At 38.5% G+C, this 15,617-nt stretch overlaps 1 long non-coding RNA gene across 1 annotated transcript; it reads right to left on the reverse strand.

Annotated features, from left to right (window-relative positions):
* Nucleotides 1-8,799: 8,799 nt before the first annotated feature.
* LOC140249237 (uncharacterized) lies at nt 8,800-12,582 on the reverse strand. Its single transcript, XR_011902972.1, has 3 exons — nt 12,509-12,582; nt 11,469-11,941; nt 8,800-8,905 (listed from the first exon to the last, which is right to left on the reverse strand). It is a non-coding gene; the product is annotated as an uncharacterized lncRNA (long non-coding RNA).
* Nucleotides 12,583-15,617: the final 3,035 nt, after the last annotated feature.

Here is a 15,617-nt window from a genome sequence, read left to right on the forward strand (position 1 = left end):
GGATTATTCTACACACAGGCCCCTAGGTCAATTTAAATTATTTAATTTATCTCAGTGACCACAGGGGCCTAACTATCCCCGTGCCTGCAGTTTTATCTTGCAGTCCTGTTAGCACAGCTTTAATTCTGGGGAATCAGGAAGGCTCGACTAACAAGGCAGTGTACTGAAAGGCAGGCACTGGCTTTTGTAGGGTTAACAATAGAACCACAAAGAGAAATGACTCAAATTATATCAAGGACATTTTATTACCCAGCAGCCTTAATCAGATTTTTTTTTTTTTTTTTTTTTTTTTTTTTTTTTTTTTTTTTTAACACATTATTATACCAAGGGTCCTTTCAGTGCTCATTGGCTTGTTGCAAGCATTAAAAGAGGGGACGATACATTGCAATTAATTTTGTGTCTTACCCTGAGTCTCGCTGTTTTCTTTGAGTAGAGTTGGGAGGCAGCAGACAGATGCAGCCTACCTCACTGTTGAAAGCTGTCCAAAAATTACCAGGAAAGAAGATGAAGTAAGTTTACTGCCATGCTACCCTGTCACTCAGTACTTTCACAGACAATTGGGATCACTGCAGTCATTTGCCCACAGACCATATTCAGTGCCAAGGCATGCAGGGTTTTCATGACCCAGAATCCAGTCCCACCAGGCTCATTTCAGTAAGGGATCAGCGTGTTCCTGCTGATATGGTTTGGAACTACAAAAATTTAACACTTTGGCTCTTCCATCTGAAGTGAAATATTGAAAGATAATTGCTATCTGGTAGCATTTCTTTGGAAGTTTCAGCTCTAGTGGCTCTCTAGCAAAGAAAGAAAGATGTATAAGGGCTAAAAGAATAACAGTAAAGTAATGACAAATCAAAGAGTTTGTGGCTAAAGTGGCTAAAGACTGTACTGAATTATTGACAAGTATAGTCATGCTTCAATTTAAATTTAAGTTAAATCATCTACAGAACAAACTGTAAGATCACCTTGACCACACAAATAGGAAAGACAGAGAGCTGGCTTTAAAATAAAGTATAACCTTCTTCAAGGAAACAAATCAATGACACCTGTAGGTTGATACGATACACAGCCAGGCTGTGAAATTCCCAAAGGCCTTTTGCTCTTATTTTCTGGGAAGTTAGGAAATTCATGTTATCCATTTAGTCACACTTGACGATGGATCAATATACTTAAGCTTCTCATTGGTTTCATTTTTGATGTGAGGCTGAAATTCTTATAGATATTAAGGTATTTCCCCTTGTGTGGTGCTCTTTCAGCAACCAGTAGGATGTTATCATCTCTCTGTGATCCCCTCAGCTGTGAAAAGCTTTAGCTAAAGTAATTACAGTTTACTGGCCAAAAATAAATTTTTCAGAAAGGAGAAACAACCTGCGCTGAACATCTTCCAAGGATACTATTTAAGGATGAAAGAAGTGATGGAGAGCTGACAGCTACCAGGACTCTTTATATGAGGCATTATGCAACCAGTTTTGTCTCTAAGTAACAGCTGACCAAGAACCATCCAAGATGATGTTAAACGCTGCAGAAGGTCGCCTACCAGCTGTAGTGCAAATGTAGACACTCGTTGTTTTAAAGATGCAAGAGGCTGTAAGATACTGTGACCAGTAAGGTAGCGTAGTTCTGCAAAGTTTTGTTTTTCTTTTTCCTAACTTTTTTTTTTTTTTTTTTTTCCGGTTCCCTTTAAAGAATTAGCATTGAAATGTCCTAGAGATACAGAATTTGCCAGAAACAATCAACTTTTGCATATTTGCTGCCTGCCTGCAAATATCCAATAGCTCAAGGCTGTAGAGTGAATGTCAGCATTAGCACACTCAAAAAAAAAAATTCACAGGTTTCTTCTGGAAAGGATTAAATTTATGTCCAAACTGGATACAAATAAAGAGTTAATTCTACCTGTTTATTTCTTTGTTTCACAAAAGAGCTGGTGTCCGGGACACCTCTGCAATACCAAGGAAAATCTGTTCTTAAAGTTTCTGCAGCTGTAAGTCATGGCAAAGTTTCAAATTGGTTACAAATATTCAAAAAAGCAACAAAATCACTGACTGATTTGGTGCAGGGTAAGAGAATAAAAATATAACTGAGGTTACTCTCATTGGTTTCATGCAGTTTGTCCTTTTTAACATAGCAAGATTTTCCTCCTATATCAGAAAAGGGAGCATTTTAATCTCCATGTAAAAACCTGTTTGCATACAGATTTTATGCATTCCATTGGTAATGTTTGAGAGGAAACTCTTGGCAGAAATTGTTGACTCTATAAATACATTCAAATGTAAACCTGAAATGATTGTTCAGTGCTGTTCAGGGCAAGTTAGCAAGAGCTGTTTATGTAGGGCTTATTTTTCTCTTTAACTGAAGACTGATAGCAGCAATTATATTTTAAAAAAAATTATAATAATTAAGTATTAATTTTTAGAACACTTTTAAATTGAAAGAAAGGTATTATAAGATATTGTACTTCAGTCAGACAAGTAGAAGAAAACAAGTCCTGAAATGATAATAGAATCGATAGACATCAGAAAAATTCTGGTAAATCTGGACTTCTTGAAACAAAATCCCATAGACAAGCTGCAGAGCATATTAGCTGAAAAACATTAGGGCACCTACTAAAACTGATTTTGAAAACATCTGTAGGTCAAATATTCCTCCACTGTTTCTCCAAGTTGCTCAAGTGAGGGGAGTTATTTTATTTGATATCTTTTTTTGTATTGGTTAGCAGGCCTAGAAGTTCACAAGTGTAAATCCACTTCTTCCAAAACATTACAGAAAATCATTGATTATTACCCCAATGCAGCCATGTTCGTTGCTTCAATAAGCACTTTCTTTTTATTAAGGAAATGCTGCTTTTCTTCACTGAATAAACAGCACACAACCAACATCTCCAGAATAAAAAACATCAGCCTTACTCCTCCCCTCCCTCAAATTAATGGAGAAAAGTGAAGTTTATAAACACACTGGAGCTCATAAGGTTAGAAACATTTGCCTGTCTTTGCAGCTCCCCAAATGCACAGCCTCATTTGCTGCCCAATCAAACTCAGCCGTTATAACGGTTACCTATGCAGGTCTTACTCTAGAGTTTAAAATTCCCCACCTACAATATATATAGTTAGTCTTAATAAATAAATGACTTGGACCATGCATTATATATCATTCAAACCCATGAGGACACAAATTATGTATAATACATTGGCTGTGTAATTTATTTATTAAGCAAAACGTGAATTTTCCATGCTTGTGTTTTGAGGCACAGTTTGTCACACACAGCTAAATGATGTATTCTTATTAGTCCCACTCAATTACCAAGTCATCCCTCTGCGCACTGTATATTTGTTAATGATAGTGCCACAACGCTGCATCTACAATACCTGTGATTTTAGTGATTCATAACCACTCACTAAAACTGTGAAAATGATAAATTGACTGCTGTTGATTAAATGCCGCCAACAGTATGTTTCGTATGTGTTTGTCGCAGTTAGAAGTTAAAGAAATAGCATTGCTCCAATCATTTAAATATCTAATTAAGCAGAGCCCCAGCTAGATAGAAAGAGCTCGTTGGAATGAAATATCATTAAAAGAGGAAAAAAGTATAGTGCTGTTTTTTGCACGCATGTACATAAAGACTTTTCATCTCAACTCTGCTGGTCATAAATATGTCATGAACAAAACAAGACTGAAAGATAAAAATTAAAAAGGCTGAAGAACTTAGTATGGAGTGGAATCCTCCCAGACTTACTGCAAGCTGCACATGGTTGATTTGATGTCTTTAGCTGATATCCCAGATTAGCCTGAAACAACAGTGAACACCAGTAACATATAAGGCAGTCCTTGATGACAGCCCTTAAGACTGTGGCAAATAGAGTGGAGAGAAGATGATGTGTGTAGGGGAAAGCTATATTCCAGTAAAGCAAACAACACCTCTCAGCCTCCCACTGTAGGGAAAAATGTTTGCATGGCTGTAGCAAAGGAATGGCAGATGAAAGGGAAAGCAGCTCTTTCAAACTCAGATTAATTATCTTTATTGCTCTGCTTAATGCTTTTTTGCTGTTGTTGTTGTTGTTTCTTTGGATTAATCCTATACAGAGTCCTGAAGCTAATACTGGAAACAGAACAAGACCAAGGAAAGTGGATATTTCTGTGCCAACAATTTGGCTTCTATCTGAGGATGCTGGAGTAGACAGAGTAATAAAAACAGAGACTTGCCAATTTATGGCCATCTTATTAAGATGAATTGGAAGGTTTTTGCCTCTCCCTCATTTTGAATTTAGAGTGAAGTAGATGTCAGAGAACAGGAAAAGGGTTTTCCCCTCCCCTGCCCCCCAACCATTCTTCATGCAAGCAGTGCTTACAAATTTCTCTATTTAAATAGTGGCTTTCACTTCAAATCACTCTTCACTCTGCATCCAGAAAAGTAGAAAAGTGAAAAGCTGCACACAAGCTGATGCAGTAGGTGACATGCATGAATGTGGCAGAGACAACTCAACTTGATAGGAGAAACAGAGGAGATGGAAGGTCTTACACATCTTGTGCAGTCCATTGCTTTCTCTTTTAAACACAAGAACCACGCCATTTCAAAAAATGCTTTATATTTAAAGTCTGCAAAGAACATATGTGCCATTTACTGCACCTCAGGAACAGAGGTCTAAGCCAATTCTGCCTAAATTATAACTTGCGTCCATATGAACAGTAAATACTTCAGATGTGATGCTTACACCACAAAATTACCTCCTGCAGCAGAGTCTTGCCAGTATGGCATTCATGGTCTTTTTCATATTCTGTGCAGATTGTTTCCTGTCTCTACAGAAAATGTGTCGCTAACACTGCACGTGTCTTCCTGCTGCTGTATCACTGGATTCCCAGTCAGGGTTTTGTATAAGCCAGTAAATTAGGAGAAAAGGAAAGATATTTATCATCTTGCCTATGAACTGCTTCCTACAATGGGAGCAAATACTAATTGTGATAAAGAAGCAGCTCCAAGCTATGCAAGGCTGTCATGGAGAAAGGAGTCTTCAAGGTGGTTAACAGTATGGTTAAAGTGACATGCCTAACTTAACAAAGACAGTAAGGGCCAGAATTGTAACTTATATTGAATCCTTCTGAAATTTAGACTAACACCTTATTTGCAGAGCAACAAATCTTCCAAACCTCCTGTCAGTTACTGGATCTCTTAAAGACACCATGCCTTTAAAATATTTCTCAACTGTAGAACAGAAAGTAGAAACAGCAAAAGCATTCCTCCGTACCCTGCACTCTTACCCTCCACATTACTAGAACATAAAGACTAGAATATTAAATGTTGTTTTACAGAAATCTTGAGCTTTCCCCTTGAGTCCACTGAGCGCTGATACTGGATAAACCATTTACCCGAACAATGTAAGTCAGAAATGAGAATTTTTCAAACAGGATCCATCCTTATACATTCACCAACAGCAAAGACTTCACCCAAAGACAGCAGAGTGGAACTTGTTCCTTACTAAAATTCACACAGCAACACAGAAGTTGCACAATACAAAATAGCTAGAAAGTGCAACAAAATAGCACAGCCTTCAATTGCATGTATCTGTGCAGTCACACCCTGCCAAAGCGGTCAGAGGATTTCTCGACACAGCGTTTCTTCTACAACCTCCACCCGGAGCTCCAAGCAGCTTGGAAAATCTTTCTGAATCTTCTCTTTTTAGAAAGAATTCAGTTCCTTCAGTTCTCCAGAAGATAAGGCATCCCTACTGATAAGTACCAGTAATGAGCTGACAATTGACTAGAGACCTTCATAAGGCCTTGGAAAGGCCATCTGATGTCAAAAGAGCAGAGAACACAGCCAAGTTCAACAGAACACTCAAAAATATGAGCTCACAACCACCACAGCTCTACTGTTGACATCTTCAGTGACTAACCCCAAATACAAAGAGAAACTTGCCAAAAAGCACAGAGACGGAAAAAAAAAGACAAGTAATCAGCCAACCAGAAAGAAGACATGTCTGGTCTACATCAGGCTGAGGACAACGTGCTACTGTTCACACTGATCATGTACTTATCAGACAGTTACCTATAAAGAGGACAGGAAGAAGAGAAGCTTTACAGTGCTGGAAAAGCTGTCACTAGAGTTAGTTTCTTCTTCCACGTTAGGTGGAAGTTCACAAGGCAGCATTTCAAGCACAAGTTGTTCAGAAGCAACTAAGAAGTATACGAAGAAAAGGGAGATAATTTTCCTAGATAAGGAGCAAGACAGATTAGGAAATAATGTTGTTGGTTTTTTGTTTTGTTTTGTTTTGTTTTTTTCTCTGTGCTAAGCCCAACTAGACCCTAAATATGAACTCTGAGTCTTGCTGTAATACAGATAATAAACCTATTATGTACCATTGGAGAGTGTATCTGGAGTCATGATTGCATATCTAAGCTGGGAAGAAAACAGTGTCTGGAGCCAAATGGTAAGCGTCCTGATTTTTCATGTCAAATACACTATACCAGCAATTAAATACTTTTAAGAAGGACAACTATCACATTACTTTGCATCTGAAAGTTCAAAGGAAAAAAATAAATAAAAAACATTGCATGGAAATACCACACATTAATGCTTTAATCACAAAATTCTGTGCTATAACACGATTCTATTGGAACTTACTTTTTACACAAACTGCTAAATGAATCTTAAATATAAATAATTGAGGGCGAAGGGAATAAAAGCACAATTTTGTCAAAATGAAAACCCAAAGTATTAGGTGTCATAGAAAATGCACATCATTCTTCCTTAAATAAAGTTGCTAAGCAGATTTACTGTGAAACAATTTATGCTGTGTTATGTAAATGGCAAAAATCTTAAGTCTGCTTGATTGTAAAGAACAAACCTGTGAAAAGAATTCACTTTTACTATCAGTCACACCATGCATTTAGCAAGTGTCTATTTTAAACGAGTCTTGCAGATATGTAAATAAACATGTAAAATATCGAAAGTATTAGCTATTCTAATAACTTCCTTTTTTCCATTTATTTATTTTTTTTTTTTTCCTCCTAAATAAATGAATGATTGCCTTGTTAGACGTTCTCTTTCTAATTTCTTTATAATCAAACTGAAACCTGGAAGTGAGCAAAAGTGTTTACACTGCATAGAATTCAGTGTTCTAGTTACCATATAGCTACTCTTATTGTAAAAGTGTTAAATAGGACTCTCTATCAGGTATACCATGAAGTATATTCATCATAGGGAATAAGCTGCTCAGCTGGCCTATTGCTTAGCCACTTCCGAGACAACTCTGTGCAGTCAAGTTAGAGAATCATAGTCATTACTGGCTATGATCCAGAAATCAAGGCAAAATGCTAAGAAATCAGCAAGAAGGTCAAAACTGTACCTGAGCTAAAAGTATAAAACAAAAATCTCAACTTTAAAGTTTGGAAGCAATGTGGAATATAAGAAGAGATGGGGAGAAGAATAGGATTTGAGTGGATTCAGAAATCAAGAGTGAGCAATGCAAGAACTGATTTCAAAGAGCTGAAAGCATATGGAATCATATAGTCTAAGAATCACCAACGTTGGAAAAGACCTCTAAGATCATGCAGTCCAACCATTCACTGAACTGTTAGAAACCTGAAGGTCCACTTACTTTCTAACAAGTATTGAGGAATGAAGGCAAAGAATGTTAACAGAACTGCTGAATAGAACCCAGCTTTTGTTTCCAGAAAGTATGACAGCAGATAACAAGTGCTGAATCAGTAGGATGACTACAAGTTACCCCTTGCACAGCATGTCTGTAATCAATGCTTGTGATCAGCCTTTATTTTTAATGGGTTCTCCCATACATTTTCTGATATTAGATTTGTTCACTCAATCAGAAGGTGAAATCTCAACCAAAGCCATCTGTCCCCCCAGATTTCAAGAAGAGGTAACTGAAAAACCAATACATCTTTCCAATCACTCCAGCTTGACATCCCAGTATTTAGTTTCCATGCACATCCACACAAACAAAAATAACAGGTGTTCAGCTGTCTCTGGAGAGTGACCACAGTTACAGCTGAACTGTTTAGAAACCAATGAAAGGTTTGGAGATTCATACTTCTTACATGCTTGGCCTATACACTGGTGTCACAAAAGGCTGAAGGTAGGCAGAAGATAAATCTCTGATGTAATGAGAAAATATGGTGCTGTCTGTCCAATGGGTTCCCACGTCTGCTGATACCAGCATTTGAATTCAGAAATAACACATGTTCTTCTGCCTTCCCAGATGCTGGAAATGAAGAATTTGAGCAGCAAAGAAGCCACATGTAAAAGTGTTTCCCCCAAAAGCCAACTGTCTGTCAGCAGCACACCAACAGGGTCTCCTAGCTGACAGCACACCTAGGAAATTGGTGTAGCTTTAAATTTTTTTATGAGTAAAACACTCAGAAGAGATTTCATTCCAGGAGAAGTGTTTTTTTCTTCTGTTCTCATGGCTGTCCTCTACCATTCCCCATTACCGCTCAGCCTCTGAGATTTGAGCTCCAAAGGCATATTCCCCTTGCAATACTGAAGCAAATGATTATGCAAAATACTGCTATGATGTTCACTCTTCCAATCAAAACATTGCATGGTTGTGGCTGCAAGATCATTTGTAAGAGCTGATTTTTATTTTTTATTTTTAAATTAAGCAGTTCCCGAAACTGGTATAGATGTTAGATTTCTAATTGTTTTAGTTGTTTTCACTGATCACGAAGGATGATTGGCTGGCAGATGGTATCAATCAGTCTGCAAGGATTTGCACAGTACCGCATTTCCAAAAAATGTGCAGTGAATATTCAAGACTCCATCCTGACTGGGTACCCTAATTAGTCTGTCTGATTGGATCTCGTCTTCTATTTTCAACCTGTTCACTAGCAGCAAAGATGTCACTCAGTTTCAGACTCACTTCAAGTAAAATCTCAACATGTATAAGAAGAACAGAACCTAAAAAAAGTAGGGCATACAAATTAATAACAATGAAACTTCTTAATAAAAAAATAAAAACAAACCTTCTATCTTACATTTGTCTCCATTTGCTATCTGAATCGAAGCTATTATCTCAGTTTTTCCACCAATAATACCTGTATGCTAATGTTTGCTTTTTTGTGTTTTACAGTTCTTATTAAAAAGTCTTTAAATTCATATGAGACACTGTACATTCAGTGGTTGGGCCTACATAAAATCTCCATGGAAGCAAAGCAGAAACTTTTGTTGGCATCGATGCTCTCAAGGCATTCCTGTTTACAAAGACTCTGACTTTTCTATTTACTGATACCTTCGGGTTTCATCTTCCAGAAAAATCTCAAAATCAACAAATAGGTACTTGACCTTCCTATTTGCTCTGTTTGAAATACAGTTAATACCTTACTGTAAACAAAATCATAAAACTAAACAAACAAAATCCCATACATTTATAGTTTGGCTGCCTCCAATAAATGCAAAGTTATAAAAGGAATCTGTCAGTTATAAAAGGGAGTAGGCTTCACTTCTAATGCAAGAAGTAAACTTCGATTTCAGGAGAAATTTACCCTGAGACAACTGTATTAGTCAATATATAAAATAATGACAGTTCCTAGGGAGTAAGGGAATTAGAGATTACTGATGTATCACAGGCTGCCAGAATTACAAACATGGGGACTAGAACAAATTTTGTTCTGAGCAATAAGTCCAGCAAGCCTGGAAGTTCTCTCCCCACTCCCAGTTCTCCATAAAAATGAGAAGAAAAAAAAAAAAAAAAAAGGAAAAAAGAAAGCAAGAATGAGTCGCATGGAGCAGACTTAGTCAACTGAGGACACAGAAGAACCACAGAAATCTCAGAACTGTTAACTGCTGTTTTCCATGAAATTAAATAAATAAGTAAATGAATGAAGACTAATACTATATTTTTCCTTTTTGAAGTAGTTTGGGAGGAAAAAAAAAGAAAAAAAAAAGATGCTTTCTTTCTGGTTTTCAAGCATTTAGAATGCTTTTTTTTACCATTGTTTCCCAATTCAATATGTAATATATTCTTTTCTTTGACAACCAAGATCTGAGAGGATCACCTATAATGTGACTCCAGAGCTAATGGATTTTAAGCTCAGAGATAGCCACCTACTTTTCTCCCTTAGAAGACTACAAGTTGTACAAAAATATGAAAACTGAGAGTTCCACAAGTCCTACGACATGGACATTCCCCACCTAAAAAGACAAATGCTGAATAGTACAGGAGCTGCTATATATTTAGATAACTTTCAGATGTCCCAAGTGATCAAAGAGTACAAAGATGCAAAACTTTCAATCTGTTATCAACATGCTAAGTGCATGTTGAAGCTAGTTTTAAAAAAATGGCCATAGAAACTCAATCCAAAGTTACATTTCAGTGTTTTTCTCATTCGTTTTCCACAGTTCTGTATGTGAGCTCTTCCTGTGCTGCCAGAATAGACCTATGACATAATGCAATATAAAGTTATGCTTTAGATCTAATTTTGGCACAGTTCCATGCACTTCTTGCTCCTTAAATAAGAAGTACATTAATTGCTCAGGTACACTCTTAAGCAAATATAGTGTTTTGAGTACTGCTGCCTCCTGGATGAACAGATTTGTACATTTTCTACATTGCAATCTACAGAAATGAACCAGAAATCTGACATTTCATAAAACCCAGAATAAGGTCACCAAATCCACTTTCAGCACCAAGGGACAGGAAACCAAAATGTTCCCACTTGGTAAGCTATTACAAATTTCTACCATTTGTAGCCGAAATCAAGATCTGGACCACTGACTAAATTTTCCTCATTTGTTTCCTGTGAAAACCAGTTCTGGGTAGGTGTCCATAGCAGAGATTGGTCTGTTTGTTTCACTTGTTTGAACTACTTTGCATCAGTTTTCGTAAACAGCAGTGTGCCTTCCATTTTTCCTTCTCAGACATTGCCTTTCTTCTTAGAGAAAGCTTTTTTTTAAAAAAAAAAAAAAGAAAAAAAAAAAAAAAAAGTAAGTGCTTTCTTCATGAGTCTTCGGCCTTACGTAGTGGCCTGTCCTCCCAGTGTCCTTCCCCAGGCCCCGAGTCATGCATCACTCATCTTGTCACATTGAACTCCAGATGCTCCTACCCTAGAGAATGCTCTGACTCTGGCAATTTTTCTTCATTCTCACTAACAATTTGGTAATGAAATATTGATTTTTAGTTAGATTCATATTGATGCTATTAGGTTTGCATTGATAAATCATGCTGGCCTCCTGTCTGAGAGGCTAGAAAGTGCTACACTGAACCCTGGAGATTACAATCAACTCATTGATGTGTTAATTTGATGGATTTTTTCGTTCTCTTGGAAGGAGTAGGAGGGGTAGGGGAAGATTTTTCAGTACAGCTATTGTAAAGTTTTCACAGCAAAATCGGGGACAGTAATTGTGGATTTTTCTATGTGTATTCACTTTTAAAGTATCTTTCTGCCTATTTGTCCAGAACATTAAAAGAAAGGAGGGGGGAGAAGGAGAGAAGGGAGAAGGGGGTTGAGAGGATATGACACACCTTGTAAACAGAGCTCCAGACTCCCACATGGAGTGGAAAAAATAGGAACAGTTAAATCCCAATTAAACCATTCAGAGGTCGTAGTCGGAAAGCATTTCCTCCTGCTAAACAGGTCTTCATGTAGAGCTAAATCCCAGGTGAGGTGAAAATGCTGTAGAAACGGGAACCCCCTCTGCTGGCTCCACTCTACCTGGATTGACAGCAGTAGGAGAGTCACCCCCTCTCCCTCCAACAGAGTGCCACTTAGGGAGTCAGTGTCCAAATGCATCTGCAGCCTATTTAAAACAGCTTTGATTTATAGCACTGTGTGCAAATGTAATGCCTGTCATTAAGGGACAATGCGCACCGAACCAAAGGATTAGCTGTGAATTCCTTCAAAGGCAGAGTGTTCCATGGGGGTACAGCAGCCACTACAGCAGAGGGTGAAAAGGCTTTCAGGGGACACCTCAGTCAAAATCTGCTGTATCATAATTCTGTAAAAAAAAAAAAAAAAAAAAAAAAAAAAAAAGCCATTTCTTATTTGGACATTGGCTTCCTTGTTTTCCCTGAAAGTCTGTCATCTACATCTCTACCTGCATGCTCCAACACTCCCTCCAGCAAAGCCTGTTCAACAAGAGACTGATTCTATATGTAGAACTGACTGAAACTCTGCTTTACTAATAAAATCTTCCCCTCACTTCAGTGGTCTCTCAAATCCTTAATCCAGATGCACTTTTGTTTCCTTTCAAGTATTCTTATCCTTTCCTTTCTTGCCCTTTTAGAAGAATACTGGTGGTCAGCCTGCCAGGTCAGTGACATCTTCACCAACTCCAAATATCACATAGAGCCATCATTGGACCAAGGGAATTACCAGAAGAGCCTCGTTGAAAGACAGTCCACCTACCTTGGATTAATAATTATTGCAGAGAGTTGGGGGAGGGGGAGTGGTTTCAAGAAACTCCATTATCAACTTCTGCCCTTCCAAGAGGCATCTCTACTCTATTCAAGGTTGAACCAATAAAAATAATACTGCTACTGCATGTAGGGCAGTTTATTATTACCTTATTCTGTTTTGGTGCCAGCTGAAAGAATGGAGGAAGACTTGGAGGAAAAGAAAAAAATACATCTATTTTTGCCATGAGGCAGTGGGCACCTTTTCACTGTAGCCTGCTTAAATAAGCCACATATGTATTAGGACATTTTAATTAACTTCACTTAAAGACTCCCTCACCTCTTCTCTCTCCTTCCTCTCCCTCCCACATGAAAGCATACAGAGTCCTGTCTTGAAGAAATATGTCCCAGTACATAAGGAGGCAATCATCTGTACCTTCAAAGATGATGTCAGTGATGAAACTGTTAGTTAAATTCTGTTGTACTATTGACGTCTTAATGCCACAAACCCAGCTGGTATGAGATCAGTAACGTAAACAGCTGAGTTCAGATTAATCTCTTTGAACCTCGTTGCTGAGCTGAAACCTCGGTTTGACAGTCTAAACTGCCAACTTCATCTTCTTCTCCAGTTATACAGTAGGTAAATGCTTTAAAATAAATAAATAAATAAAGCGCCCTGCTAATGTGAAAAGGTTTCACATGTAGCAAGGAAATTTAAGCTCTGGCAACCATTTCAAGCACAGCTCTGCCTCTTTGCACACGTGTAGTAGTTTGCATTATCACATATGCTGTTAACTAATTTACTCATTTATTTAGATTTTTACAGCACTTATCCCATGCTCCAAGTGCTTTTAGAATTATTTAAACATTCAGTGCAACACTTAACATTTAAATTTACAATTCAGTTAAGAATACTTAGGTTATGGCAGAACAACCAAATTTAAAACTAATTGACTCTACCAATGCAGCCTCACAGAAAACCTACAGGGAGTTAAAGCTATCAGCCCAGCTCTATCCCAAATGTCTGCCTAAAGAATCTGAGGAAGAAAGGGAAGGCAGACGAGCCTCTGTGCCTCTGCAGTGCAAACTAACACAGGTTCTGATGACCAGGGAAAACACCTAAGGTCCAGGATCAAAAACACATTAAGAAAGTGTCCTGCCAACAACTCTATTCCTTTAAAAGCCAATTCTAGCCATTCCGTCAATGGCTGACCACATCCCAAACTACTTCATCGGGAGTTATAAATCTGTGTCTGCTGAAGTTCACGTCAGCTTTCTCCTATGAGCACAAGGTGGCTCAGGGTTTATACCCACAGCCAAGCGACCATGGCTAAGCAAGTTACCAGAGATCAGTTGAACCTAGATAACTCTCTTTGAGTGCCCTTATAGCCCATCATAAATATGAGGTAATTCAATTTAGCCTGCAATGAAAATAGATTAAGCTAAGTCAAATCACCTTACATTTGTCAAAGGCGAAGAGGACACACACGGAGTGTTTCTGCAGCTTAGCTGATGCATGGTAGCCTGTTAAACTGCAGTAACTCAATTGCAGCTCTGAGCCCTAAACTGCAGTCACTCAGAGGGACTGAAATTCTTGATGCTGAAGCATTTCAATTTTTACTAGATTTTTTTTCACTAACCTTAACAATTGCAAGGGACCACAATAAGAGTGCAAGTTATGTCCTGTGGTTTAACTGAAGGCTAATTTAACTAGATGTGCAAGTGCTTACGCAGGACTGTGCATTTGTATTAAATTTGAAGCCTTCAGGTCTTCTCTTTTTACTACTGAAATGCTCCCACTGCCGAGTTAAGAAACGTTCATGGGCCAAAGTGTGCCAAGAGCTAAATGGAAAGCTCTTGCGAGAGCATGGACTTAGTTTAGTTAAAGCTCTGCAGCCACAATATCACCAGAAAAAAAGAATTGCAGTGATAGTGAGAAGAAGGGAGGAAATAAGATTAAGGGCTAAGGTCTGGAAATTGGGTCTTTTCTGACTGATTATGTATTTGTTGATGTTTTCAGGGTCTGGATGATTAGGAATAGCACAGCTATCAAGAGGGCTGTATTTTCTATGTGACAAAGCACACCACCAAGTTAGGTACTACATATAAACAGTAAATGAATTTCTGATTATTATCCATTTTTCTGATTATTTCTACACTGTATTTCCTCAAAATGCCTTAAATGCATTTGATGAAGTTGGATGAGGTTTTTATGTTATTACCCCTAACACAGTAGTGGGGGATTGCTCCACTACAGTTCAGAGAGAACATCCATTAGAAGACTGGCCCCAGAAATCGTGGGGTGTTTCCTGCTTGATCTCTTCAGTTCCTGCACTTTGGACCTTCTATGCCCAACCCATGCCTCTCCTCTTCTTTGGACATCTCCTTATTAAAGCATCAGCTGATCTCAGTTCCCATTTCACTTTTGGGCCTCGTCATGCCACCTCCACCTCTAGACCTGGCCACCAGAAGTACAGCAGCCTCTTTGTTTCACAGTGGGCAGCCACTTACATGACTGCTTCTCAGTGAAAGTTCACTTTGCTTGGAAGCACAAATCTGGCAAACTGTGGCAAATCATAACAGTGTGCGGCAGCGCAAGATGTGTATTTGACTAAAAAAGCCTGAAGGATATTTCAGGGAGAAAAAGGGGATGAAACTGCCTAAGCTGTAAAGTTTTTAGTTAGTTTAGCTTGATCAGAGGACAAGAATCAATGCCTCCATCCACACGGAACCACATTATAGAACAACATTTCTTAGCCATTCCAGCTCCCGCCTCTTTCCCCATAGCTTTTTTCCCCGTGGTCTCTCAACTCAAGATGAGACCATGGACCCAAGGGTGACATTGGGATCAGCATTTTACCAGGAGCTGACTTGTGGCCTGCCATGGAGCCTTGTGTGACTGGCCTCCCCCCAGCACTCCCCAGTCACACACCACATCTAGATACAGTGAACAAACACTACCCCTCTGCTGCCATCTCACCACAGGGGTCTTGTGGAGGAGGGTACCAAGAACAGGGAGAGGAAAGACAAGAAACATCATCGACATCCACTATAATTTCCTGCTTGCCAGAATTTCTTAAATTGATGTGGCCAGCAACGTTTCTGGTAAATGTTAAATTAATTTGGAAAGTCTTCATGTATTGTTTCTTACCATGAGAAGCACTCATCACTTCTCACTGGCTATCAGCTCTGCCTGCAAATGGGGAGGGAAGATTAACAGGCCGCAGCAAAAATGTTCATGAGGCTGCAGACTGTGGCTTTGCACAAGAGCTAGGAATT

The sequence above is a fragment of the Excalfactoria chinensis genome, chromosome 2, assembly GCF_039878825.1.
Source record: "Excalfactoria chinensis isolate bCotChi1 chromosome 2, bCotChi1.hap2, whole genome shotgun sequence".
Lineage (NCBI taxonomy): Eukaryota > Metazoa > Chordata > Aves > Galliformes > Phasianidae > Excalfactoria > Excalfactoria chinensis.